The 25,626-nt window shown below is 36.9% G+C and overlaps 1 long non-coding RNA gene across 1 annotated transcript in view; it reads left to right on the forward strand.

Annotated features, from left to right (window-relative positions):
• Positions 1 to 25,626, forward strand: part of LOC106629306 (uncharacterized) — a 280,698-nt gene that overhangs the window by 63,483 nt on the left and 191,589 nt on the right. Inside the window, exon 6 of the long non-coding RNA XR_012580525.1 lies at positions 24,291 to 24,389. This is a non-coding gene — a long non-coding RNA (uncharacterized LOC106629306). The remainder of the gene's footprint in view (positions 1 to 24,290; positions 24,390 to 25,626) is intronic.

Raw genomic sequence — 25,626 nt, forward strand, 5'->3', positions numbered from 1 at the left:
TAGAAGATTAGGTTGATCTTGGCTAGATGCCACATATCCACCCAGCCACTCTCTCACTTCTTGTAAATAGGACATGGGAAGAAATAGGATGAAAAAGCTTATGGGTTGAGAAGGGAAATCACTTACTGATTGCCATCAGAGGCAGAGAGTCTTGTCGGTGGAAAAAGTTGCTATCATTTTTGTGAGTTAAAATAGAATTGGATAGTGAGAAACAGACCAGCACCCTCCTCACAAGCCTCCACCCCTTTTTCCCAGGCTCAGCTTCACTCCTTCCCTGCTCCCTTGTCCTTGTCCCCTGCTCACTGAGTTTGCAGGGAGGTTGGGGGCTGCAGTCAGTCCCAAGCCCTTCTCTGCTCTTCCTTCCTCGCTCTTTTCCCTGGCTGCACTGTGGGCCCTTCCCATGGGCTGCTGCTCCTGTCACGAGAGCCTGCTCCAGCATCAGCTGTCCGGAGCCTGCCGTGCCTTAGGGAATGTCCAGCTGCTCTTGGCTGGGTTTTCCTGGTCTGCAGTGAGGACATCTCACAACTGCTTGCTGTGGTCTCTTCCATGAGCTGCGGGAGAATCTCTGATCCAGCATTGGGAGCAGCCCCTCCCCACTCCTCCTTTTTGACCTTGGTGTCCATAGAGCTATTTCTTACACTTGTTTTTAACTTGCTCCACTCTCCTGGACAGCGTTTTGCCCTTTCTTAGATTCATTTTCCCGGAGGGCCCACGGCCATGGCAGCAGGGCTCAGCTGTGCCCCTCACCGGGCCAGTGGCTGGAATCACTGAGGCCGCCCTGCAGCCCCCCCTTCCCCTGCTACAGCCTCCCTGCTCCCCTCTGCATGGTCCAGCCCCTGCTTTTTCTGGGCCTCCATGCTTCAAATCTTTCTCAAGGAAGGTGCAAGCAGGTACAGTCTGTGCTACTTGATTCGCAGCAAGTATATTATTTTAATGTGAGTTTCAACTAGAAGAACACACTGAAATTAACATTTGATGTCTTGTTCTTTGATATCTGGCATTTTTCACAGGCAGACTATAATAAAGAAGTCAGTTATTGCTATTAGACATATTTTAAAAGAATTCTTTTTTGATGCATATCTTCAGTCAGATTATTAAATTTAAATCACTGCTGCTATCAGTTTGAATACTAATGATACATTCTGCCAGATGGAAGCCTTTAATAAATTTTCACTTTTCTCTAACAGTTAGCTGTAAATCTTAAATAAGAGAATTTTTGGGTTATACCAGCTTTAATGCCTTCTGTCCACACTGATTTCAATGTCATCAGTACCTGGGAGGCAGGTTTTCTTTAATTAAATGCTATCCTTTCCCATTTATTGAGATGCAAGGCAGTAGCATAGTCAAGGCTGATCCTTTGCTGGTTTCTGAGCTGCCAGCCACTTTCCTGCTATACTTGTGTACTTGAGACTGTCCTTCATTGTTTCAGCTGATGTATAAATTCCTTATATTCAGACTTTTGAGCTCTTTTCTGTAGTTTTGTGAAGCACCAAGTACTGGGGATTGTGGAAAAGGAGGGGGAAAGGGGTGTGGGAGCTGCCCACCTACCAAGTAGAAATATTTCCTCCAGAAACAGAAATATTTCCTGCTGATTTCAGGTGATTAATGCACTTTGGAAGGCATCAGCACTGCAGCAAGGGGGCAGCTGTTACAACCTCAGGTGCAGAATGAATGAAACTTAATAAATGAGTATGTCTCTTTTGTCAGTGCATTTGATGGCCTGTCTTCATCACTTAGTAATATTTTCCTCCAGAGTTACTGGCTGTATTCCCTTTTAGAATTCTGAATTTTTGCATGGGGGCCATACCCAGATAAAATCAATGTTTTGAGGAAATGAACTTTACATAGCTTAACCTTTTCTCTTCTATATTCTAGCTAGCTTTCTAGCATTCTAGGGAACGGCTTCTTCAGGGAAAAAAATGTCTATCAGACTGCTAAAAGTGTAGGAAGAGGTAAGTTGGAACTCCTGGCTGTGGTGGGGAGGGAAGAATAAACACTAGATAACAGAAGAGAAAATGAAATCACGGTGTTCAAACTTTCTGTACCTTGGGGGAAAGAGAGAACTAAAATACTTATGTGAGTCAATAACTATTCCCAGTGGAATCCTTGGAAAAGCCTACAGGTAGAGCAAAATTTTTTTTCAGATATTGAGTTATTTTCTCACCAGTCTGTTTCACTTATTGATTAGTTTTGTCATTAAACTTCAGAGCCACACAGTTAAATCTGTTTCATCCATGTACCAGACACTCCAAATAATTTCATTATCTAAATGATTATCTGAAGTGCCAATTACAAGAAAGTAATTAATAATATTGTAATGCAGAGAACAGGTTTTGTTGAGATTTGTGGTGGTGCTTTGTTCATTAGTTTTCTGGTTTGTTCTCTTTCTGCTTCAAAGTTAGTGAAAAATGCTCATTGAAACGTCTCCATCATGAGACAAAAGATGTCAATTACAGAAAAGCACAGGCACCAACAAAACATTTCAAATCATTTTAAGAAATTTTCTGACATAGTAATGGTAATTAGTGTATTTCAGTTTCAACAACTGTAATTAAACCTGACCTTTAAGTTAATTATGTCTTGACATTTATGATTTGAAACAAGCTTTCCCTGTGGTGATGATGTGTTATATACAGATGCTAATAAGTAGTTTCTGTAGTGTGAGCAAGCAGATTTCAGATGTGCCTACACTGCTGTTCAGAAAACAGCTTCATGCACATAGTTTCAATGCATTTTTGCAGTTTTAGTTAATGCTGCTCCTAGATTTGCGATGGCATCCTGACATTCCTTCTTATGCAAAAAATACCCTCACTGACACCATTTTGAAAGCAGCTTAATGACCAGTAATACAAGCTGGTATTGTTTCAATTTGCTATTTATATAAAACCATTAAATCAGTATGGATGTTAGAGGCAAATAAGTCCATCTCTTGTAAAGGCTGCAGCATAGCAAAGACATAACTAGTCAACTGTGGGAGTTGGAAACAGGACATATGACAAAATAAAAATTGAGAACTGTTCTTGCTTATGTATAACATTAAGTCTACTTTGGTTCAAGACTAAATTAAAAGAACTATTGAATCTCAATTCAATAGTTCTAGAAGAAACATCAATGATGGGACATGTAAGGAGAGGCATTTCTGAACAGAAGAACTTTGAAAAATGGCATAGCCAAGGTGTTTTAAACAAAGATAATAGCAGCAATGTTGAAAAGCTATCTTTATGACAATAAAACCTCCATTAGTTTATTACAGAGAGAATTATTTTGAGTTTAGAAAAGATCAACAGACCTCAGGAGAGATCTTGGCCATTTTGAAAGTCCAATGAGGCATTGTTTTTGGCAGAGTTGGTAACTTTGTCTCTAAAGACCTGTGCTTCATACCTGATTAACACTACATTTCAGAGCCCTAGTACTAATACTTTGCTTTCAGAGTTGAATTCTCAGTTTGGTCAAAACATCCCTAGCTGCCCCTCTTTAAAAGCACAACAATTTATGTAGCTTCCTTCTTGATCCATACATTTATCTGCTCTGTGTGAGTCATATGTTGAGAAATCTCTACTGCCTGTTTTCAGGCTTCATAACTTCAAATTCATATGAATTATTTGTATAATGTAATTACATATCTATCTATCTATCTATCTATCTATCTATCTATCTATCTATCTAATCTACTTCTATCTATATCTGTTTCAAGTGAGATTAAAATTCAGAATGATCTGTGTTTATATGGAAAGCTAAGTTGGCTAAATAATACAGCCATACCATTTTCTAATTTTGATGGTTCTAAGCTATCAGAATATATGTCTGATTAGCACAGGGTACCCAAAAACATTTCCCTGAGGCCCACAAGCAGTACAGTGCATGTATTTATGGGGAAATCAGAAATGCTACCCTATTACCCGTTTATTTTCTTTCCTATGCTGCAATTCCTCTAAAAGTCTTCTTAAGCTGTTTGCTTATTTGGATGAGTTATAATTTATTTTCCATTTTGCTTCTTCACAAAATTTTGTCATTTTTTTTATGGTGGGTCACTTATGATAAGGAAAGGGTCAAAAGAAAGTTTTGCAACTAGTTTTGCTGAGGATATCTGGACTGTGGCTGCCTGACCTGTTCATTGACTGTGTGTTCTAATTGGGTTGCCATTGCTATCCAACCAGCAGTGTAATGTTGCTAAATGCTGGCTTAGTGAGAACATGAAAATCAATCTGCCGGTAAAGGGCATAGCAAGAACCATGCCTTTAGAGTATTATGTATTTGGCCTTAGCAATCTAAAGAAGCTTTTCTGTTACTGCTGCTCTGAAGGAATACTGTAATCTATTTCCAAACTGAGTGACTCACAGCTTCAGATACTGTCTTTTAAATGCCTTCTTGCATTGCATTAAGAAGTGTTTTTTTGATGTAGGAAAAACTGCAGAACACATATGTTTAAGAGGTGTGTTACAAAAGAATGCTATACGTCTTGACTTGTGGTGCAAAGAATAGTTGTGCAGTACAGCCCGACATTTTTGGCCATAATTACTGCAGCTCTTCCTTTCTGAAATAAAGCTTTAGACAGCATGGCATCCACCAGAACTAATAGAGCACATGAGCAAAGCAAGTAACATTGTGCAATAAGTAGAGAAGCAACAGCTCATTTTTTCCTGCATAAGTTTCCTCCTAGCTATGCTGTTTTTGGCATTTTAGAAAAATAAAACAATTGATCTGATCTGAGAACTGCATGAAAAGTGAGAATGCTTTCATCAAAGTGAAAATGAAAAAAAATAAACCCTTGAATTACTTATACTTTAGGTTGTCAGATACAAAGGAAGTAAGCCAAACATTTACTTGGATTGAAACTTGATTATAGAAGTGGCTTGGAATTTAGCCTGGAAACAGTTCTAAACCACCCCCTCCCCATTGTTCTGTTTATCGTAGGATTTACTTTTCTATTATACCTTATGTCCTGATAAAAAGGTAGAATGTGTTCACTCCTTCTTTTTCCTTTCTGCTCACCAAGTAGTAAATATCAAAAGCCTTTTAATTGGGTAAAAATAGTTTTATTGCAATGTTTGTACAATTCTTTTCAAATTTAAGACCTGAATTGACATCAATTCAATAGGTAAAATTCAGAAATATCTCCACCTTTTTTTTTTTTTAAACCAGAAATATATTGTAGAGTACTAAAAATACCTCAAAAGGTAGTGGTTGGGTTTTGGCACAGAGGGTAGTCAATCATATGCATAGTGTACTGTAAACCTCTTTTGAAAATGATCCAAAGGCCATGAAGTCACTGAAGCTCCAATGTATTTTTAATTAGTTTTAAATCTTTGCTCTGAACAGTTGGGAAATAAGCAACTGAGAGAAAATATGACCAAGGTCATTAGAATAGCATGTTGCAAATTGTGGGTAACCAAGGAAGAGCTGTTTTCTTAAAAACAGAACCAAACTCCAGGGAATATCATGTAAGACTAAAAGGTGGCAGTACAAGGCAAGCAAAAGGCAACATTTCTTTGTGGAGCATGTAGGTGGCATGTCAGACTCCAATGCCATGGGTAGTTTGGGATGCCAGATGGCTACAGAAATGCCAAAATCAATTGAACAAATGCTTGCAGTGGGTCAGAACACAGACATACTGCCAAGCTCAAGATGTCCATGGTTTGCACAGCACTGGAAGCAGCATTCCCAGGAAACAGCCCTGTGCTTTTCCATTGCTCTGCTTTTCAGTGCATGCCTGTGTTAGGCACAGCCTGCAGTGGGTGCCTGACAAAGGAGACCTCTGGCATGAACCACTAGATCTGCTTATGAGCTCTTCAGTGACTCTATGAGCATCACAACTGGTGAATCTGCTTTTCCACATCTGTGTGAAACACATTCAGTTCTGGCAAATGAAAGATGCGAGCACTGATTGATGTTCTTCCCCCAGATTTGAGCAGTAAATAGTGTGCCTATCTGTTTTACAGTGTCTCAAAAGTACTGGGCATGTACTGCAGGTTTTATTCTCAGGGAAGCAGCATCTTCAACACACTCATTTTCTTGAGGCATGGCAGGTATTTATTGTCACTGAGCTCATTCCCATTTTGGGGGGAATGTAAATACAGGTGACTTGGGCAGAGTATCTGAAATTTTGATAGTTCAAATATACATGGAGATATACATAGCCTTGATCATACAAGCCTTGTTTAATTTAGAAAGGAGGCTGAAAACAAGATGTCTGTTTCTTTGTAACAATCATCATAAAATACAGGACAAGATGCAGTTTAATATTAATGTAAGTAGTGTGCACTCACAGTGTTATAAACAAAACAATTAGACAAGGTCCACACTCTAAAAATTTCACCATCTAATTAGGATAGTTTCAGTACAAACAATTAGAAACCTGACAGAGGAAGAAGAAAGGGTCACAGGAGTTTTATAAATGTGAAGAAAAATAGCTGCTATAAAGTATGCTAAAAAGACAAATGATGTGAAATTTTCTTCTAGCAGTGCACTGTGTGGAGGATTGTTTTCTGATAAGAGCTAGGCAGCTCTGATTCTCCTTATTTTTATGACTTTTTAGGATGAGATGTTGCTCTGAATATTATGCCCTATATTCTTAGGTTCATCTGTCTTTCATAGGAAAATTCCTATAAATCTTGGATTGAGTTGGTTGTACAAAGGGGGCATCTTTTCCTTCATGTGTATTATGCTGACAAGACTTTTACACGAAATTGTAAGGTGATGCATGATCCTTCAGACATGGAGGAAATGTACAGCTGCCACCAAGAGTGTGGGTCCGTATCAAGGAGCAGGGGGAGCTTTTCCCAAGGACATTGATGCAGCGCCTAATATGTAAGAGAACTATGGAACCTGTACGTTCAGAAATAGTAGGCAGATTTCAAAGGTACACCAAAATGTGTGCTCTGTAATTTGACATCTTAACAATGGCTTGACATCACTGCAATTTTTATGAGTGGCCAAAAACAATGAAGAATTGACCGTATATACTTACACTTAAAGACATTTATCTGAATAGTTTTATAGCAAGTTTCCTTCTGAGGGGGGAAAAAAGGATATTAATACTTCAGCTAAATTTGTATTAGACTAATACCAATTTGTCATTTTATCTTTATTTGATGATTTATTTATGAGGATGATTTAATTTCAAGACCTATACTATTTTCTGAGCTGTTACCACTTGAAATACTTCTATACCTCATGCTGTTAAGCCTTTGAACATACACACAATATACTTCTCTTACATCTAGCTTTCTTACATTATAGGAGAAAACAAACATTTTTAATTTATCAAAGAATGTCTTTCATTTCTTGCCTGCATTTTGTTTCCTTTATAAATAATTTTTATGTACAGTTTTAAAAGTATAAACAAATCCTCCATGACATTCTTTCTGATCATTAGCGTTTGCAGTCTCTCAGATCAAAAGTTTTCCTGGGTTTCTTTGTGAATGTGAAAAGTCCTAATCCACATACTCAAGAAACTTGCATTAGGAATCTTTTCCTTCCATTATTTCTGGTCTGTCTCAATAAATCTAAAAGGTAAGTGATGAATAATATAGTTCTGTTCAGATATTCCTTGAATGAATGGACACTAAAGAGTTTAAAAGTGGTTGAATATGAAATGGATTTTTTGTAAAATTTAAAAATTCCAGTGTTTATATTGATTCTATAAATGTAGCTCATGCCATATAATTTTTTTTTTCAGCAAAATGCAATAGAGTTATTTTAATGATAATTGATAACAAAATAACTGGGCTACTTCAGGGCACTGACTTACTATTCTGCATGCAGGTTGCTCACATTTTCAAGATTAGAAGCAGAACAAAAGTTAATACAAAGAGAGCAAATGGCTGCCAAAGATGTCTCCATTGATAGCTAGCTAGTGAACAAATATGATTTCATGGAAAATGTGGGAAGAATGAGAATGCCTGTTCTTTCTCTTTGTCCTTTCTATATTATGTACCTTCAGAATGAATTGTCCCCCAACTTCATAGCATAGGGAGCATTCTAAAAAAATGGTGTTTCTTATTGCTGTTGTGTCCTTAATATCTCTGCCTGTCCAGTTTTCGGCTGTTTGGAGGGCCTGGAAGGGCCCGGAGTGGCCTTGGGGCAGCCCGCGTATCAAAGGACGAGAAGAGGCTTCAGTTCTTCTTTCGGTCTCTATGTTTATTAATTGTTTATCTGAAAGATTTTCTTTCGGCCCGACAGAGGTCTGCTCAGCAAGCCAGCCATGAGCACACTGTCCTGCCCTCCGGACAGTCACCTATCTTTATACCCATTGTTACGTGTACAATATTTATCATTCTTCCCCAATACCTTTTATTCTTATTGTCCGGTGCACTTTCAGTAATGACCAATCCCAAAGTGCCACCATCACCACAGAAGATGGAGGAGAAGAAGAAGAAGAAGAAGGACAGGACACGCCCCAATTCCTCCATCTTACTTCTCTAAACCCCCCTGTACAGCAATCTTAAACCCTGTGTCTCACCCTCTAATTAACTAATCCCTTCACCATTCACCCCGGTGAAATCCTCCTATCCTCATACAGGTGTCGTCTCCTGTGTAGGGTCAAAGTCCAGCCACCAGACACTTCTGGCAACATTCCAGGACTCCCGAGCCCCCCAAGGGTGGTCTCGGTGACTCGGCACCTCAGTCCTGAGGTGCTGAGATCCCACATCTGCCTTTTCCTCAAAGCCAGTTCATAAATTCCCTTCATTTCATCCTGTTTATATCTCTACTGTCCCTGGCTCATCATACCTGAAAATTTCATGTTTTTCCCATCCATCAGTATTTTCAGAGAATTCCCTTTGTAACTCTTTTCACCCAGTGAACTCTGAAATTTTCCCCTTTGTCAAGCAGAGAGGCCTCATTTTTATTTTTATTTCATGAATGTATTGTCAAATTTAAGTCATTCAGATCTTGTGCTGTCCCATGGCAGTGCACTGACTGGCTTTGCTGAGTGTGTAATTCTTGAGTAAGAGAGAGGTGAGACCACTTTACTGCCTGTGTGTTCAGAGGAGTCTCAAAATAAACATGCAGATTGCAGCGTGGTCACATCTTCAATCCTTTACATGGCCTGGTACATTTGCTCAGAGATTCAGTGAGTGTTGCATTTTATTGGGGACTCATGCCTGAGGATATAGAAAAAGTTGGTGCCTGGATTATACCTCTATTTTGAGGGGCTTTTTTTCGAATGTGACAGTAATCACAATTGTACAGGTTAAAACATGGACCTAATTAGTGTTTGGGGCAGAGGAGAAGCTGAAAAAAAGACTTTCTGAAATCATCAGTACGGAGCATTCTTCATTCTGTTCCTAGACTGCAGGTATGAATTATGTGTCTAGGCATTTAAACTCCCTCTAGTTGTCTTCCAGAGGCCAATTTATACCAAAGGTGTTTCCAGAGAGTGCTTTATCCTTTATGGGAGATTTTATGATGTGTGTCTATCTTCTACTTGAGGGTGGAGGCATCTTTCATTGGACAGCTGTACTGTTGAATTGTGTGAATTCTGCTGGAAATGTACAGCTGCATATTGCATATGAGGCTGAGTCCCTTTAGTCTTTCAAGTCCAGTGATTCCTAATAATGTTAGGCACAGAGAGATGTTTTCAAAGACATTTAGATACTTAGAGGTACCTAACAGGATTTTCAAGATCACTAAAGCAGACTGGACATCTAACTTCCATGGCTTTACCTGAGGTAGCTGTTTGCTTATATGTGAGGTTTTTTCCTTCAAAATCCATCTCGGCACTTTTCATAATCTTGTCCACAAGTCTTATTTAATTTCCAAGGAATGAATTATATTTGTATCTACTGTATTAGACTATATCTAGGTAAAATGTGTTAAATCTCAATTTTTATATTATAAGAAAAAGTTTTCATTAAACTCTTGTACAAGGTCATCAATTTTGCAGTGTATTCTGGGGGGCTGTCATGTGGAGTCATCACTTTTCCAGAAAACTGCTGGTACTTTTATACTTCAGCTGCCATACTGTGATTGCTTTGCAATTGGTTCAGCTGAAAATATATATTTGAAAAATGCTGTGCTCTTTCAGGAGAAACATTTTCCGTGTAGTGGAGCATGGTGCTTTAAATATGGTGGACAGCAAACTACTATGTTTTGAAGGACCGTTGCTTTGATGCAATACCATTTATTCTTTTTTGTTATTCCCATGACATTAAGAATTCATTCAGGAACACTTTCTGAAGGAAAATTCTGCAGGTGCTAATGGGATGACCACACAGACAGGAGACATCCAGTCCCACTCCTAATTTACCTTCAATAGCTTCTTTAACCAGATCAGCATTTATTTAAAATAATGACTGTGTGATTTATTCACCTGTCCCAGTTTTCACTTTGCTCTCATTCTGCCAGTGTGGAGTGACAAGAATTTTTCTACTTGTCTTAACTTTCTTTGGACAATAGATTGTATTTTTTAGAAATGTTATTTTTAGATAACAAAAAGGACTGTCTGTGAATAAAACACATATACTTGGTAGAATTTGGAACAATTTCTGTCAAATCCTAGACAGATATACTTATGCTCTGCAAGTAACTACACATTAAAACCTCAGTTCCTTTTCAGTGCCATTTTGTCTACCTTGTTGTTTCCCACTTGCAAGGAATAAGTGGACCAAAGTCAATTAATTAGTGGCAATACCTATCAAAAATAAGAACTGCTTAGATTGCTTTATGCTGATAGTCCCTGTAAGTGCAGTGTGTTATTCCTCAGAGCAGCACTCTGAGCCTTCTCTTCATTCTGCTGCTGTAACAGAGGTTGGGTGGTCCCTTGTGCCCACACCCTGGGCTTCTCATGCCCAGTTTGTCAGACATTTTGCAGCAGTGAGAGTTACAGCCTGTGGAACTTCCTGGCAATAGGGTTTCCAGGGCAAGATGCTTGGGGGAAAAAAAAATTCCATGAAGATATGATGATGCTGTAATTGCACACTCAGCTACTAGGAATTAATCTGCTCTGGTAGGATCACCCAGGAACTGTATACACTGAACACACACTATTAAAGCCTCTGCCTGATTCCATTAGGACATGACAGAGAGACCCAAATCAGTTCTAAAGGTATTTGCAAGCAGCTGCTGCTGCAACAAAGATAATATTGGCACAGCTTTTCAATTGTGTAAAGAATAGGCAGCATTATTTTAAACTTCCAATTGTGCCTTTTAGACAAAATGCTAACTTGAGTAATTTTTAAAGCTAATTATGTAACTGGGATTTTTTAAAAAAGCTCTGAAATACTTGAAATGGATATTAAAAAATTCAAACCCCTGATATGACAGCTGCAGTAGTAATACCTATTGTTAAGTTTTGCTAGACTTTCCTCTGTCATATAAGCTTAAAATACCAGTTTTACTTTTGAAATATCTTTTTCTTTTCATGACCTAGGTATAGCATTTATTACATGCTCTTAACATTTTGTGGCTATGCAGTAAAATCTCATGCCCTTGAGTACATATTTTGTATGCATCTAATGGAATGATTTCCTACTGAGTGAGTAAAGCAGGGTTTTTTTGTCTTCCCTGAACTATGATGGACCACAGGCTTTCTGAATGCAGCTGTGGCAAATTAAGCTTGACCTTTGCTAATGGGGACTCCAATCAGTTGTAAACTGTGAAAAATAATCTGTACTGGTGCTTTTCCTGTAGACTTGAAGTTTCATGCTCTTCAGCAGATATATTCTGATATATTCCACCACAGTGTAATGGTGTGGGTAAGCAGTCCAAGTTCTCTCAATGGTGTCCAGGTCCTCTCAATGTTGTGTTTTATTTTAATGTCAAACACTGGCACCTTTCTGAAATTGATTTGATTTCTCCATGCAGTGAGATCTACCTTTAACCTTCTACTAACACATGTAAGACTCACAGAGGTACCATTAACATTCATGCTGTGTTAAAAATAATTAGTGTCTGTATAGTGGATGGTGTTGAGAGCAGCATTCACTAACAAGTCCCATAAACAGCTTGTTTAATTACATATGAGTGAAAGAGTTACAGCTCCTCATTTGAAAGTCAGTCATAGGGACAACATGAAGTTAACACCTGCCATGAAAAAGTAGAATTCAAGACACAATTGTGAAGTAAACATTGACTTAATTTATCTTTCATGGAAAATTGTTTCTTTGAAATGTTGTGATGAGATTCTGATGGCCTGTGCATTGATGTCTTGGTTTGAAAAGACAGGTATCTGCTAAGGAAGGCAGGAGCCTTCCTTGAAATGAAAAATATAAACCCTCTCTCTCTGAATTATTATAATATTGAAATTAAGGAGCTCTTAGGCAAAATATGGGAGTAGGAATAACAGTTCTTTATTAGGAAAAAATAAAAATAAAAAAATGCAGTAATACTAAACAACACTGACAGAGTCAGAATACGACCTGACACCCTGTTTGTCGGTTAGGGTGTTGGTATCAGTGCCATTAAATGGTGGCTGCAGTCTTCCTGGAGTGGTTCTGCTGAAGGAGTGATCCTGTAGAAGGGTATAAGTTTCCACTGCAGATCCAGTGGTGGTGTAGATGGGTTTTCCTCTGGGAATCCAGTGGAGAAGAAAGCTGCTTCTCTGGGAATTTAGTGGGAAAAGGCTGTCTGTGTTCCAAATCTCAGTTATATCCAGGTAGGAATGCGTGGCTCGGCCCCCTGGGCAGAACATCTCACAATGGGATGATGTAATTTTATCAGCCATGCAGTGACACTCAGTGGCCCATTAACAGATTTCCTGGAGGGAGGATGGGTGGTGGAAGAGATAAAGAAAACTGCCCCACCTGGTTTTAACAGGTGGCTCAATTAAAAGAAGATTGCTGCCCCACCTCTAACAGAAGGCAATAGAACACACGCCCCAGCCACATCTTGCAACCGAAGTCAATTGACAATGGTGTTCTGTGCACTTTCCTCATTAAAAGCCTCTACAAAGGCGTTTAGAACACATTGGTCTTCAGAAATGTTAAGTAAAGGCTTTTGTATAGTTGAAGTGTTCTCTGTGTACTTCATATGAATGGATTGGCACCTGAAAATTGTAAACTGGGTGCTTGATTGCCAGGCTGTTTCCTGAAAATAAAATGTTTGGTTGAGTGCCAGTACAGGGACCAAAAATCTGGATTATACAGTCCAATGAGGCCCTAATCACTTTAGAGGCATATCCAGATAAGATGACATTGTCTCAGTCTGACGATCACTGTCACTTAATGATCATGCTCAGGTATAATGATTCCTACTTTAGTTTTAACTGATAAAGTGAATTGTCAGTCATTAGGGTAGCCTTGTTAGGGACTGTTCTTTAAATCAGTCTGAAAATGGAGTTGTTTTTTTCCTGCTGATGTGTCTGCATGTAGCTCTTAATAACGATTCATCATTAGTTTCCTAGCTCGAATTTGACAATGGATTTGTTTTGTTCCCACTGGGCCACTTCAGAGACTTGGCTCAGTGCAAGCAGGAGCAAGTCCAAACTCTCTTGATGCAGAAATAGCAGTGCTACAGCTACTGCAGGCAAATTAAGATGAGAAGAGAAAAACATGAAAAATCCAGTTAATTGATCTTTTGCAAACATGATCAGTGAAATCATGCGTTCTGTTGAAGGCAAGAGTAGCTTAACCATTAACTTCAGAGAAGAAAACATTTTATCCAGTGCCTAAAATGTCAGGTCATATGAAAGGTAAATAAACCAAGATTTTTATATGTTGTTTCTGAGAACAAAAGTACTTTTTTTCTTATGGTAGTGTATGGAACAACCAGACAAGAATGTGGTATAAAATTTTTGTACATACAGAAAGTAAGGAGCAAGCCTGGAGGTAAGGAACTTTACCTTCAAGATAAGAATTATAAATAGATGTATTAGACTTGGAGATCTCAGTCTGAGAAAGATTAAATTACTCAAAAGATGTCTGTCAGAGTCAGGAACAAACACAAATCTAAGTTTTAGTCCAGTGTGTTTCAAATTAAAGGAAAGTTCTTTGCACTTTTAATATATGCTTCCTTTATGGGTTTAAGTGTGACTTCAAGCTTAATGAACTATTTGTAGTAGATTTATCAATACCAGAACAGTCAATTTTGTTGGAGTTCATGCTGGAGCAGAGATAAATAAACCTGTGAGTAGCAGATCAAAAAGAAAGCAGAGGGATGCAAAAACATTCTTGCTTATGTCTTGGGACAGAACTTAGTTCAAAGAAATTCTCATGCTTCTGTATCAAGATCAAATTACCCTAGTTGCATGAACAAAATGTAGGATATGACTCCAGCTTGAAACATGATTGGGACAAAATTATGTAGTTACTGATTTACCTAGATTCCAAAATTAGTTTGAGAGAATGAATGTATTCTAGCATTTGCCTTTTGTTTTAGCTTATTCTTATTGTTAGTATTTATGGTATAGCCACTTTTTCTTTGTTGTCCGTATTTGTGTTACATCTGTAAATTAGAAAATACTATAACTTATACAGTAATTTGTCAGATCATTTTTTGACTGACTTCTGTGGGAAACTGTGTTCAAATAATGGCAAAAATTAAAAAAGAAAAATTAAACTGTTCACAAAATATGCATTTAAAAAAAAAATTTAAACTTATGTTTTCACCATGAGAAGGAAAATGCATTTCCTGAAAATGAAATTGTTTTTGTACCTGCAGAAATTGCAAAATCATTATGTGTTTCTGTGTTTTGTTCAGAGAAACTTTGGGGCTTATTTTAATGCATGATTTACTTCAAGTTGTGATTCAGAGTAATGTTCAATGATTACTTTCATGGAAACCAATTCAGAAGGGCTAATCTTGTAGTAGAGACAGTGACATTTCTATCCTTGTAAAATTAAAGAATAGAGATAAATACTGTTTCTAGGGAAAAATTATCTTTTCTATTGTATAATGTACTGTAATTAAAAAACTTAAATACTTGCAACTACATATTCCTCAATGAGTGAACTAACTGTGAAACAAAGTCTGTTTTTTTGACTGAAAAAACTCTTATCGACAAACCGGAGTGGTAATTCTGCAAATTTTGCTCTGCTTGAGTAATCCTATGAAGCTCAATGGGGCTACACAAATGCATAATCACATAATTGAAAACACAGTTTTAAGTATAGTTGAGCATTTAATATACAAAGAAAACAGACATTCAGATAAAATAAGAAAGTAAACCCCTTGTGTCAAATCTGCAATGGATTTTTCAGAAAGGCACACTTGGAGAATTTGTGTTGTTATCTTATGCCTTTCACAAGTTGTTTACCTGTCACTATCCCTCAGAAAGAAAATATAAGTGAAATCCACAAAGTTATATGAGGTCTAGAGTTGTGTTTTTCTATTCACGCTTTAAGTAAATTCAGTGTCTAAGATTTGGAAAATGGAGTCCCTTTAGCCTAAAAAACTTGGTATTGCCAAGGCAAATAACTTCATATACTTTCTGACAATGTTTTGATCTATTTTAGGTAGTAATGTTACTGTGACTGTAATGATCTGGGATAGAATATTTTTTAAAAAAAATCTCTTCTAATTGGAAGGATGAAAAAACTTTCTGATTATAGAAGATTATAGAAGATTATAGAAACAGGTTTTGTAATTTAAACATGGAACTGTGTTAATGTGTGCACAGCTGCTTGAAGAAATCAGAAGATCAACCTTTTTACTCAGCCTGTTTTAACTTGAATGTGTGGATATCATCTTCAGGAATCAGGTAAAACTCCACCTCTTCAGCCCTTGATTTCTCTGTCTGCATCCATTACTAGTGTGGATACCAAATACATGGCAGTATTTCTAAGTACTGGAAAGACAATTGAAAGAGACTCCCAGTTGAATTCATGTTCACAGGTGTGATTGCTCTGGGTAAACAGCTTTCAGTCAGTCCTACCTGAGACTAGCTGGCAAAGGTAGCACTGAAAAGCTCTGTAAACCTGTAGGATTCCCTTAGTTTTCATGCCCTTGGTTTTATTGATTTGTGAAATGGCTATTCCTAGTTGTGATATAGTTTCTCTTTTGTATTTGGAAAATCAAGTACAAAATGAATTATTGTGACTTACTTTCTAAGGAAGACAGTGTTGAGCTTTGTGGGTCTTATACTAAGAAGATTTTTTGTCCTTATTATGAAATTTTAATAAATCAATGAGCAGATGAAAGTCATGGGATTAACTCATAACTTGCAAATTTCTGTCTGACAGTTCCATGCTTGAATAAATGATTTTTTTTTCATTTGACTGATTCTTGAAGATGAATCCTAATTTTCATCAAGAAAGGAAGAATCTATACATACCAGTGGTGTAATGCAGGCAGGTAAATTCTAATTGTTGTCCCCATAAATAAATGCTTTAAAGAAATATTCAAATCATCCACCTAAATAACAAAAAATAAGTGAGGTTGGAGAAATTAACATACTCATTGATAAATTGTCAAGCAAGGTCTATCAATTTTCTCCCAACATCACAGTGAATTTCACAGTTAACTTCTCTCTGCTTTCACTATAGCTGGGGAGAAAAAGAATGGATTATTAAATAGGAATCAAAAATTCTCATTAAAATGGAAATATTTCATAGAGAAAAAAGGCTGTTTGAAAAATCAGTTCCATATGTAGTTATCTTGCCTATGTGCTGTAATTCTTTAAACTCCTATTTTTCTATTGTCATTGATTAAACCTGTGGTAAAGATGTAATTCTGAGTATATATTGCAGAAATACAATAAAGTGGCAGAAAGTATTCTAAGTTAGGTATAGTATTTTGAATTGTTATTGTTAATTCTGAATATTCTCACCTAAGCTTTAAAGAAAGATGCTTGAAGTGGTAGAGAACAGGTTAACTGCTTTTTTCAGTTTTGTTGGCAAGGTGTTGACAGCCTCGTATTACCTAAAGGAAGGCCCCCTTTTTAGAAGGGGATGTAGTGGCAGGACAAGGGGTGATGGCTTTAGACTGAAAGGAGGCAGTTTTAGATTAGATATAAAGGAAAAAAATCTTCCCTGTGAGAGTGGGGAAGCACTGGAACAGGTTGCCCTGTCCCTGGGGCCAGGTTGGATGAGGCCTTGAGCGGCCTGGTCTGGTGGAAGGCATCCCTGCTTGTGGCAGGGGAGTTGGAACTACATGACTTTTAGAATCCTTTCCAACCCAAACCATTCTAAGGCTCTTCACAGGCAAAAAAATATTGGGAAGAATATTAATTTGTTTAATGTAAAGTGTACTGATGTCAGTATCCACCAAAACATTTAATAGCTCACAAATTATTGACTGTAGATCATAATCTGCATTACACTTGCAGCTGTATTCACTTCTTTAATGAAACCAGCCACTTTAACAGCAGAAAACATACAGTCAAGTAAATGATGACTGAAGTGTCTGGTAGCTTTTTCTTTATACTGTGATTTCACTTTTAATTTTTTAAAACTTATTATATGGAAGATTAAAGCACATTTTTGAGTGTATCATTTAAATCAGTCATGACTAAGTTGATACCACTGGGCAGTGTGTTTGAATATTTAATCACAAAGTGATGGAGCATCTTATCTTGCTTGTTAGAGTGCTTCTACTCACCAGTCCATTCTGTTCTCTTATTTGACATGACCTGAATAAAGAATGACCAAAAAGTTCAGCAAGGACAGAATAAAAAAGCTATATCAATAGAGGAAAAAAAGTATTTAATATCCTGATGATATTATTTCCTTAATTCATTCAGTGCTATGGAAATAGTTTTCTGAGTTATTCAAAGCCATGTAATGATGTTTGGCTTGCACAAATATAATTTAGTAAAGCAAAGCAAATATTTCTTCTTGTAAACAGAAACTAAATATAGTTAAAATTGATTTTTTTTTCTCCTGTAAATTATGGAGCTCACTCTTCAGCTTAAAATATTTTTTTCCACTCCAATCTCTTGTCAGACTAGGGAACAAACTTTCCTTTTTTCCTGAGTCTCTTGAGATCAAAAACTGTTTGGAAAACCTTAAAGACATTCAGAAATGTAAACTTTTTTCTCTTAAGTACTGTGAATCAGCTAGAACACCATTTTGTCTGTAGGCCATTAGAATCAGCACAGCAGACTTACTCCCTGACTCACTGCTGTACTGAAATGTTTACACTGTTCCTTGGGACAGCCCCAACCAGCTGAAATTGTCCATTGACAGTGATTCCTCTGACATGCTTTTCCTACTGGCAGCATATCTTTCCAAGGGACCCTGTTTGCTACACCTTTATACTCTTTCTGTGAGACTAAAGCCCAGGTCAGCTTGATTTGACAATGGGTTTCATCAGAGCAGTGAAAACTCTGCAGAGTTCAGATTTTTCTTTCAACTTTCAGATCTGGAGAATGAAAATCACACAAAATTCTCTGTAGTGTGTCAATACCTGCCAAGAGTCAGGAGCTCCCTGGGTGTAGGAAGAGCGACTGGGAATCCAAGGGGGAATACCGAGCTGTGGCTGGGGCTGGGAGTACCTGTGCTGTTACTGGTAAATCAGAATTTCTTTTGTTTGTCCCATATACTTAACTGTTGCTGGTAAGAAGATTGGCAGATTCCAAATCAAACAGAAAACCAATACAATTGTTCAGTTGGGACTTTGCGAGCTGTTTTTCAGATATCAGAGGAGATGGCATCCAAAGTAAGTTCCCTTTGTCCTACACTGAAGTCACCCTGTTGACTCACTTTGCTGGGCAAGGGAGAGATAGAGCCTAACACATCACCCTTAGCAGCCATACAGAAAAAGAGCAGATGCTGAAATGTTTTACTGCCTTATGTTGTCGCAGTCTGTCATCAGTGGATTTTGCTCTTTTAACTGGTGATGTTGTATTCATACAATGCCTAGAAGCCACAAAGAAAGAAAATGAACGGAATATGTTGCTTGTCAGACCGCAATTTGTTTGTATTGGCATTTCACCATAGATCTTTCATCAGATGCATTCAGTTTGGAAAATGAGTCTATTTATCTTTATGTTCACTCACAAAATATGCAGCAATAAATAGTATGAAACAGTTCTAGGTTCATACTTCTACTTACAATATTATGAATATCATAGTATATTCTAGTAAAGATTATTCAACATAAGCCAGAATTTGTGTGACAGTTTTCTAAGAAAATAAGTAGTTGGATGAGCAGTGGCAATAGGACCTGGCTCTTGTGAAGTCTTGAAGGTGAGCACCTCTGTGGATGTGTGCTCACACTCGAGCAGCATGGACAAATAAGCATGAGGGGCTGTACTTGTACGATGATCACAAGTGTTAATGAATGAGAGGTCAAATTTATTATTTTTCATAAGTTGGGAAATTAACACAAACCATCCTCTACTCTGCTGCACATTCTCATAGAAATTAGGGGGAAGAGAATTTGATATCTCCTTGGTCATACGTGTTCTAGCTGGGCAATGGTTAAATAACTTTGGAAGGAAACTAAACAGACTGGTAAACATGCATTGAAGGGCATTACATAGGTGTTTTTTTGAAATTGTGAAGAAAAGGTTTATGAGCTAAACTACATTTATAAAAGTGAAATACTGCAGTTGTGTAGGTTAAGGACTGTTTAAATAATTCAAAAAATAGTCAAAATGAATAATTTTCTGCAAACAGAACACTTCAGAATTCACCTGACTCTTTAAGAGGGTTTTAAAGTGGTAATTAAGTGTTTGAGAAGAGCTATAATGCTTGGGGGATTATTTTACACATGAAGAGAGTCCTATTTACTCTACATCAGTCAAATAGGCATAATTTTGAAATTTAAGGAAGTTATTAGAGAAAGGTGATGATTGCCAAAGTTCCTCAACATGCCATCAAGAGAAACATTCAAGATATCATGTAATATCATTTGATTTTAGTAGAAAGTAGAGTGATATAGAGGATTAACCTCTGCCAAAGGAGAAGTTTGGCCATGCACTGTAATGAAAATAACTGTCCAAAATGAACAATGCCACTGATTTGTGAAATTTCTTTTGTGACTATGTTTGCATGGCGCAGCACAGAGCTGCAGAGAGAGGCTGCAGTGAGACTTGAGCATCCTGTCAAGGACTGTGAAAGCAAAGTGTCTGTGTTAGCATGGCACTATCAAGGTTAATGAGTGCTTCTCAGCACACAGTGTAAGATTCAGTGCATTTATAAACACAGCACCCTTGTGCTCTCTGTCTGTGCTGGCCAGGTCTTTTTGCAATGCTCTGAGCTGAGTTTACAGATGTGCACCTTGGAAGAGACATGCAGTGCCCTCAGCAGTGACTGGCTGCTGTTGTGTGTGGTTATGCATGCAATCCATAGGAATAATGTGACTATTTTTTGTGAACATACAAAAATAAAGAAACCAGTGTATTTATAGCATTTGCAACTAACATTCCAAGTTAATACAGAGAAGTATATTCTAACTTCAATGATTTAATGAGAAATCAAACATATTATATATTCTGTAAGTGTTCTGTCCTGTTCTAAACAGTATGAGATGCTTCAGAGCCCTATCCTAATGGCTGATTATTTTTTATTTAGAATTTCAAAAGTCTATTTGAGTATTATTTGATTTCTGAGTGCTTTGATCAGTTTGTCCAGAATTTCCAGAATTTTTACACAGGATACAGATATGTCTGAATCCCTGCTGCTCATGATGTCAACTGGTAATGGTAAGTACATGAGGAGATGGTGTTAAATGAAATAGAATCTGAATTTTTGATTGGAAAATTGCTTTATTTCCTTAATTCTGTGCTGTTCCTGTCTGAGACAGCAGCTCAGCAGCTTTGATTTGACAGCCACAATTATGAAATTGGAATGCCAAAGAGAAATTTTTGTTTCAAAGAGTTAAATCCCAATTAGTGTTAGAGCTACATTATTACATATCTCTCCACAAAGAAACATTGGATTTCCATAAAAACACATTGGAAAAGAAAAAAGTTTAACATACGTTTCAATCACAGTGATTTCTCATGGCTTTTGTGTTTTTTTAACAATTTTAAGTGGCACATGCAGATTGTTTATTCCTGTGCTGATTTGTAGCATAGGAAAATGGCTTTAAGACTAATTGGCCATCAATGAGAATTTGTACATTGCATCTAAATTTATCTTTTATAAAATGAATAAACATGGAAAATTTCCAGAACACTAAATTGCACCACATAACTTACAAAATAAAAAAAGTATAGATCAGAATTTAAGTAAGCTACACATTTTTTGTTGGATGGCTCTGACAAGATCTGTGGTTAACAACATGTAGTCAGTGGTAATAGAAATAAAAACATGTTTAGTCATCTTCCTAGGCCTAATTAGGGGATGAATACCTCAGAGAAAAGAAAAACATAGTCTGGAATGCAATTATATAGGAAATTTAATCTTATGTCTGACTGCAAAGCTTTGTATGTTTGCATGCAGTTTGTAGGATTAAAGTTGAAAGAGAAATATTCCTGTATTCTTTATCCCTTGATTCATCCTTGATTTAATCCTCTCTATCTGCGTCTTGCCTTCTGCATTTTGGCAGGTTTGAAACCCACAGTCAGGTATGAATTTCTCTTTGAAATCTTTCTTCTCTGTTCATATTGCCAATTCATTTGCAGGACCCTTGAGCAGTAGTTTGCATTGGTATGCATATAAAATCTTACGATGAAGTTTAAATATTTATCAGCAAAAGTTGTATAGATGTAACGGTGGAACTTTTGCTAGTATTTCTCTCACATGCAGAAGGAAGTTTGGGATTATTGACTGGTATATCAGTAGTGTTAGAATCAGGCTGTGTCAGGCAGTCTTCTTTCACTGTTCCCAGAAACACACAGCAAAGATGTTTGGTAGTTGCAGCCTTGGCAGTTAGGAAACCAAACAATGCAGTGTTTTCTAATGCCATGGAGTGTTTCACTAATTAAGTAAACATTGCTCTGCACTGTTATTGTGTGATGGTGCATTTAGATTTGTAATTGCTTTTCCCTCAACTGCTGCATGAGGCCTTGTTTTTGCATAATATCACCTTAATCATGCAACTACAATTGTATGATTTTATCAGGCCATTGTCTTCCGAAATCAAAGTACTGCTAATGTGTATTCATGCCGAATTTGGTTGAGTGGGTATGCTCATGTCTTTCTAGAAGGATGGTAACTTTGTGATTTTCTCACACATACAAACCAGAAAGGCTTTGTAGAGGAATTTAGGGAGACCAGCAGTCAATGCCCTTTCATTTCCCTCCTTGTTGCCTTTTTGTCTTTTTGTTTTTCAATCAGTAAAACATTGTTTTAGCTGTTAGCAGGTGATGGAGTGAAATCAGAATCCTGCTGAATGAAAACCGAAATGTGATATTGGAATAAGAAACCAGAAAACCAATGGTAATGAAAAGTCAAGAAACATGACCAGGGAGATTTAACAAGCTATCACAATGATAGGGTTTAGGCAATATAGTCTGTAAACAGCAATCTCAAAGTAAATTTTATGTCAGTTTGAAAAATCATATATTTTAAAAAATTCTCTGCTGTTGATGCTGATTGTCATTCTGTGGCAGTACTGGGGGGAAAAAGGCAGAAAAATTAAATCAAAACCTTCTACTTTTATGTTAAGCATAGATTCTGATATCATCCAACAGGTCATGCTGGGATGAAGTGTACTGAAGTAAATGCCATGAGATATTTGAAACAGATGCATTTACATCAGAATAAGACTTGCTATCCAAAATGCTCTGCAGTGCCTGTAAGATGGCTTAAACACTGATATTGAATTTGTGGTGTAAGGACCTTATAAGTAATTTTGGACTCTTAATGATCAGGAAGTAGCAGATAGATCATTCCAAATGGTATTGTGTATGGTGTTGACAGAAACCACTGTAACCCTCTAAAAAACCAAAATTATTCCTTTGTTGTTCTGTGTGTATGGGGATCCCCTACAAATCAGCTTGATGTCATAAAATCAAGTTGTGAGGCAATTAATACGTATGCATTCAAATTGACTAATGATATCACTCTAACTAAAGTAGAACTTCTGTAAAAGCATCATCATATTCATAGTCCTCTTGTTTTATTTACTTGGAGATGGTCATGTAATATATATGGTTTTCTAAACCAAAACAGAAATAAAAATTCCTCAATGCTCACACTACTATTTAGAAAGAGAAGAAACCTCATAAAACCCTCCATAAAATCAGCACCCTCCATTCATAAAAAGCTGAAAAGGTTATAAAAGTAAGCTAAGGATGTTGAGTGTTACACTCCAGGCTGGCGGTGACACTTTGTGACTTCCCTGTAACATGTACAGCAGAATACAGCAGCTCCTGTGTTGAGTTACTAGCACATTGTATTCATTCTGACAAAGGAGTGAGAAAACATAATGGCATTTAATCTTTGATTTGCACTGGACTCTGAAACAAATCCATTTTTACTAATTCTACATTGCCTATGTTTGCAAACTGAGAAAAATGCAGTAGAGGACAAATAGCGCAACAAATAGCTTGGTGAAACTATCCTCTCAGTGCGGAGAAGTGCCAGTGCCAATGTGGTTATTATGTATATACTTATCAGTCCTGCCTTCCTTTTCCTTTGTTCTTCTTCTTTTTCTTTCTGCTAAAATATTATCCATTTGACAACTTCTTGATTTCCAAGTTGGAGCTCTAAATCTCTATCACAGTTGCTTTTAAATATGTAAAAATTGCACTGGTGTTTCTATAAATTGTAAAAAAAGACAGAACCAAAAATCTTTCTACCGAAGCCATATGAATCTGATCTATATGCCTGGATAAATTTTGAAATGTAATAAAGCCTAAATTCCCTAAATTCATGTGGGAGCCTAAAAACTTTAACAATGGGCCCTGAAGATGTCAGAAAATGTTAGCATAATGTGACAAAGAGATTCACATTCAAGGTATCTGAATTTTTAATCCATCTTCAAGTGTAGCAGGAAGAACAACCTACTTGTTTTAGTAAGAATATTTATTTGATTAAAACTGGGCACACCGGATAAAGCTGTATTAAAGATAGAATTGCAATTTACATGTGGAATCCATTATGGTGACATAATACTTATTTACTGTTTGAGGTCATCATACAATTCTAAAAAACAAAGCAATATAAATAAAATCTTTAGAGCTTAATGGGTAATGGAACATCTAATTTACTGACTGTTGTCACAGGGTAATGCTATAAATCTTTACACTTCAATTTAATTTAGGACACAGAAGAAATCCATTTACAAGCACTTAAGCTGTGTCAGGATGTTGGTTGTACTTGCTTGGTGATTTCCTTAGGATTTACCACAATGGCCTGAGTTATAGAAATACTATTTCAAGTTAAGGGAAAAACTGACCTGGGTTCAAGCTGAAAACAAATGTTCTGACAACTCAAGTTTAACTCATCTGTCAGGATCTCCAAGTTCTTCACAAGAAACAAAACAACGTTTTTTTACTGTTGGTTTTTAATCTTCAACAGATACATGTATACTGGGAGTAGGAGAAAGAAGCTAGAGGAAGAGAGGGGAAAAACCCTAAATGAGAGACTGACTAGCAACATGGCACCTGAGCTTTAACTGTGAGTAATGGAAACAGGCAGCTTCCTGAATGGAAATTTCATACCAAGAAACAGTTCTGTCTACATGGAAGTCAAAATGCTGTTTGACAATAGTGGCCCCCTACTTTAAGTATGATAGGACAGGTATGGTGAACAATTATTGCTATTTGGATTAGATAAGAAATAGCAAATTTGCTTAAAGGAAATTGTCAAAAGGTCTGGTGCAGTTAGAAGCTGTTATCTAGTAACTCAAATAGAAAAAAGATGACAGGTGGTTTGCCATAGTTGAGAAACATAAGAAATAACTACTCTTTTCACTGCACATATGAATAAATTACAAAATGCATTTTAATTCAGACTGGTAGCTAGGAAGGATGCACAACCAGTCTTCATAGCAGAAAAAGACATCTATCTTATCCATCATTCATTGTGGACTAACAGTGTTTTGTCACACTGTGCATGATCAGTACACCCTCATTTTCCAGAAGTAGGAAACTTCAAGAGGCTTTGTTCTGGCTCTGTATTTATGCATATATCCTACCAACATTATTTGCTACCTCTGAAATACTGTATAAACATTAATTAATTATTCCTTGTCATAAATCTGTGAAATAGATCATTATTTTCAACATTTCCAACACCATCATTTTTGCCATGGGTAAAATTGAAAATGAGAGACTTTTAAAGGCAATAATTGCATTTTTGTTTTTCCTACTTGAATTATTTTCTGGGGACTGGTTTGGTTTAAACAGCAGTGGTAAAATGTCCATTTCTCTTCTGTAAGAGATCTTCCAGGGATAAGGATAATCTGAGAATGTGAAGAACATGAAGATAATTTTTCCTACTCCATGACAGCCCATGACACTATCAGTTGTATTATTATTATTATATAAAGGAAGGCATTTCTTATGTCAGAGGGAGTGCTTTGTAGAAAACAATCAGAGCTGACATGAAACATACATATAATATCTTTGAAGTCATGGCCAGCTTTTCCAAATGAAGCTCATGAAACTCCTTGGGACATTGAGAAATTGTGACCAACCCTCCCAAGCTGCATCAAACAATTGCATTGAGTCCTGGTAAGAATGGTACTCAGATTTTTAGCTTTAGCTACTTTACCTGCTACTGCAAGTCTAGTGTTCCAAGCTAGTACATCTGACAAACTTAAAATGAAAAGACCCTTTGCAGAAGAGATATTATTAATTTATAATTGGAAATACAGGGACCAAAAATTGTAGTTGAAGATCTTCACTAACTC

Source organism: Zonotrichia albicollis, chromosome 5 (genome assembly GCF_047830755.1).
Source record: "Zonotrichia albicollis isolate bZonAlb1 chromosome 5, bZonAlb1.hap1, whole genome shotgun sequence".
Taxonomy (NCBI): domain Eukaryota; kingdom Metazoa; phylum Chordata; class Aves; order Passeriformes; family Passerellidae; genus Zonotrichia; species Zonotrichia albicollis.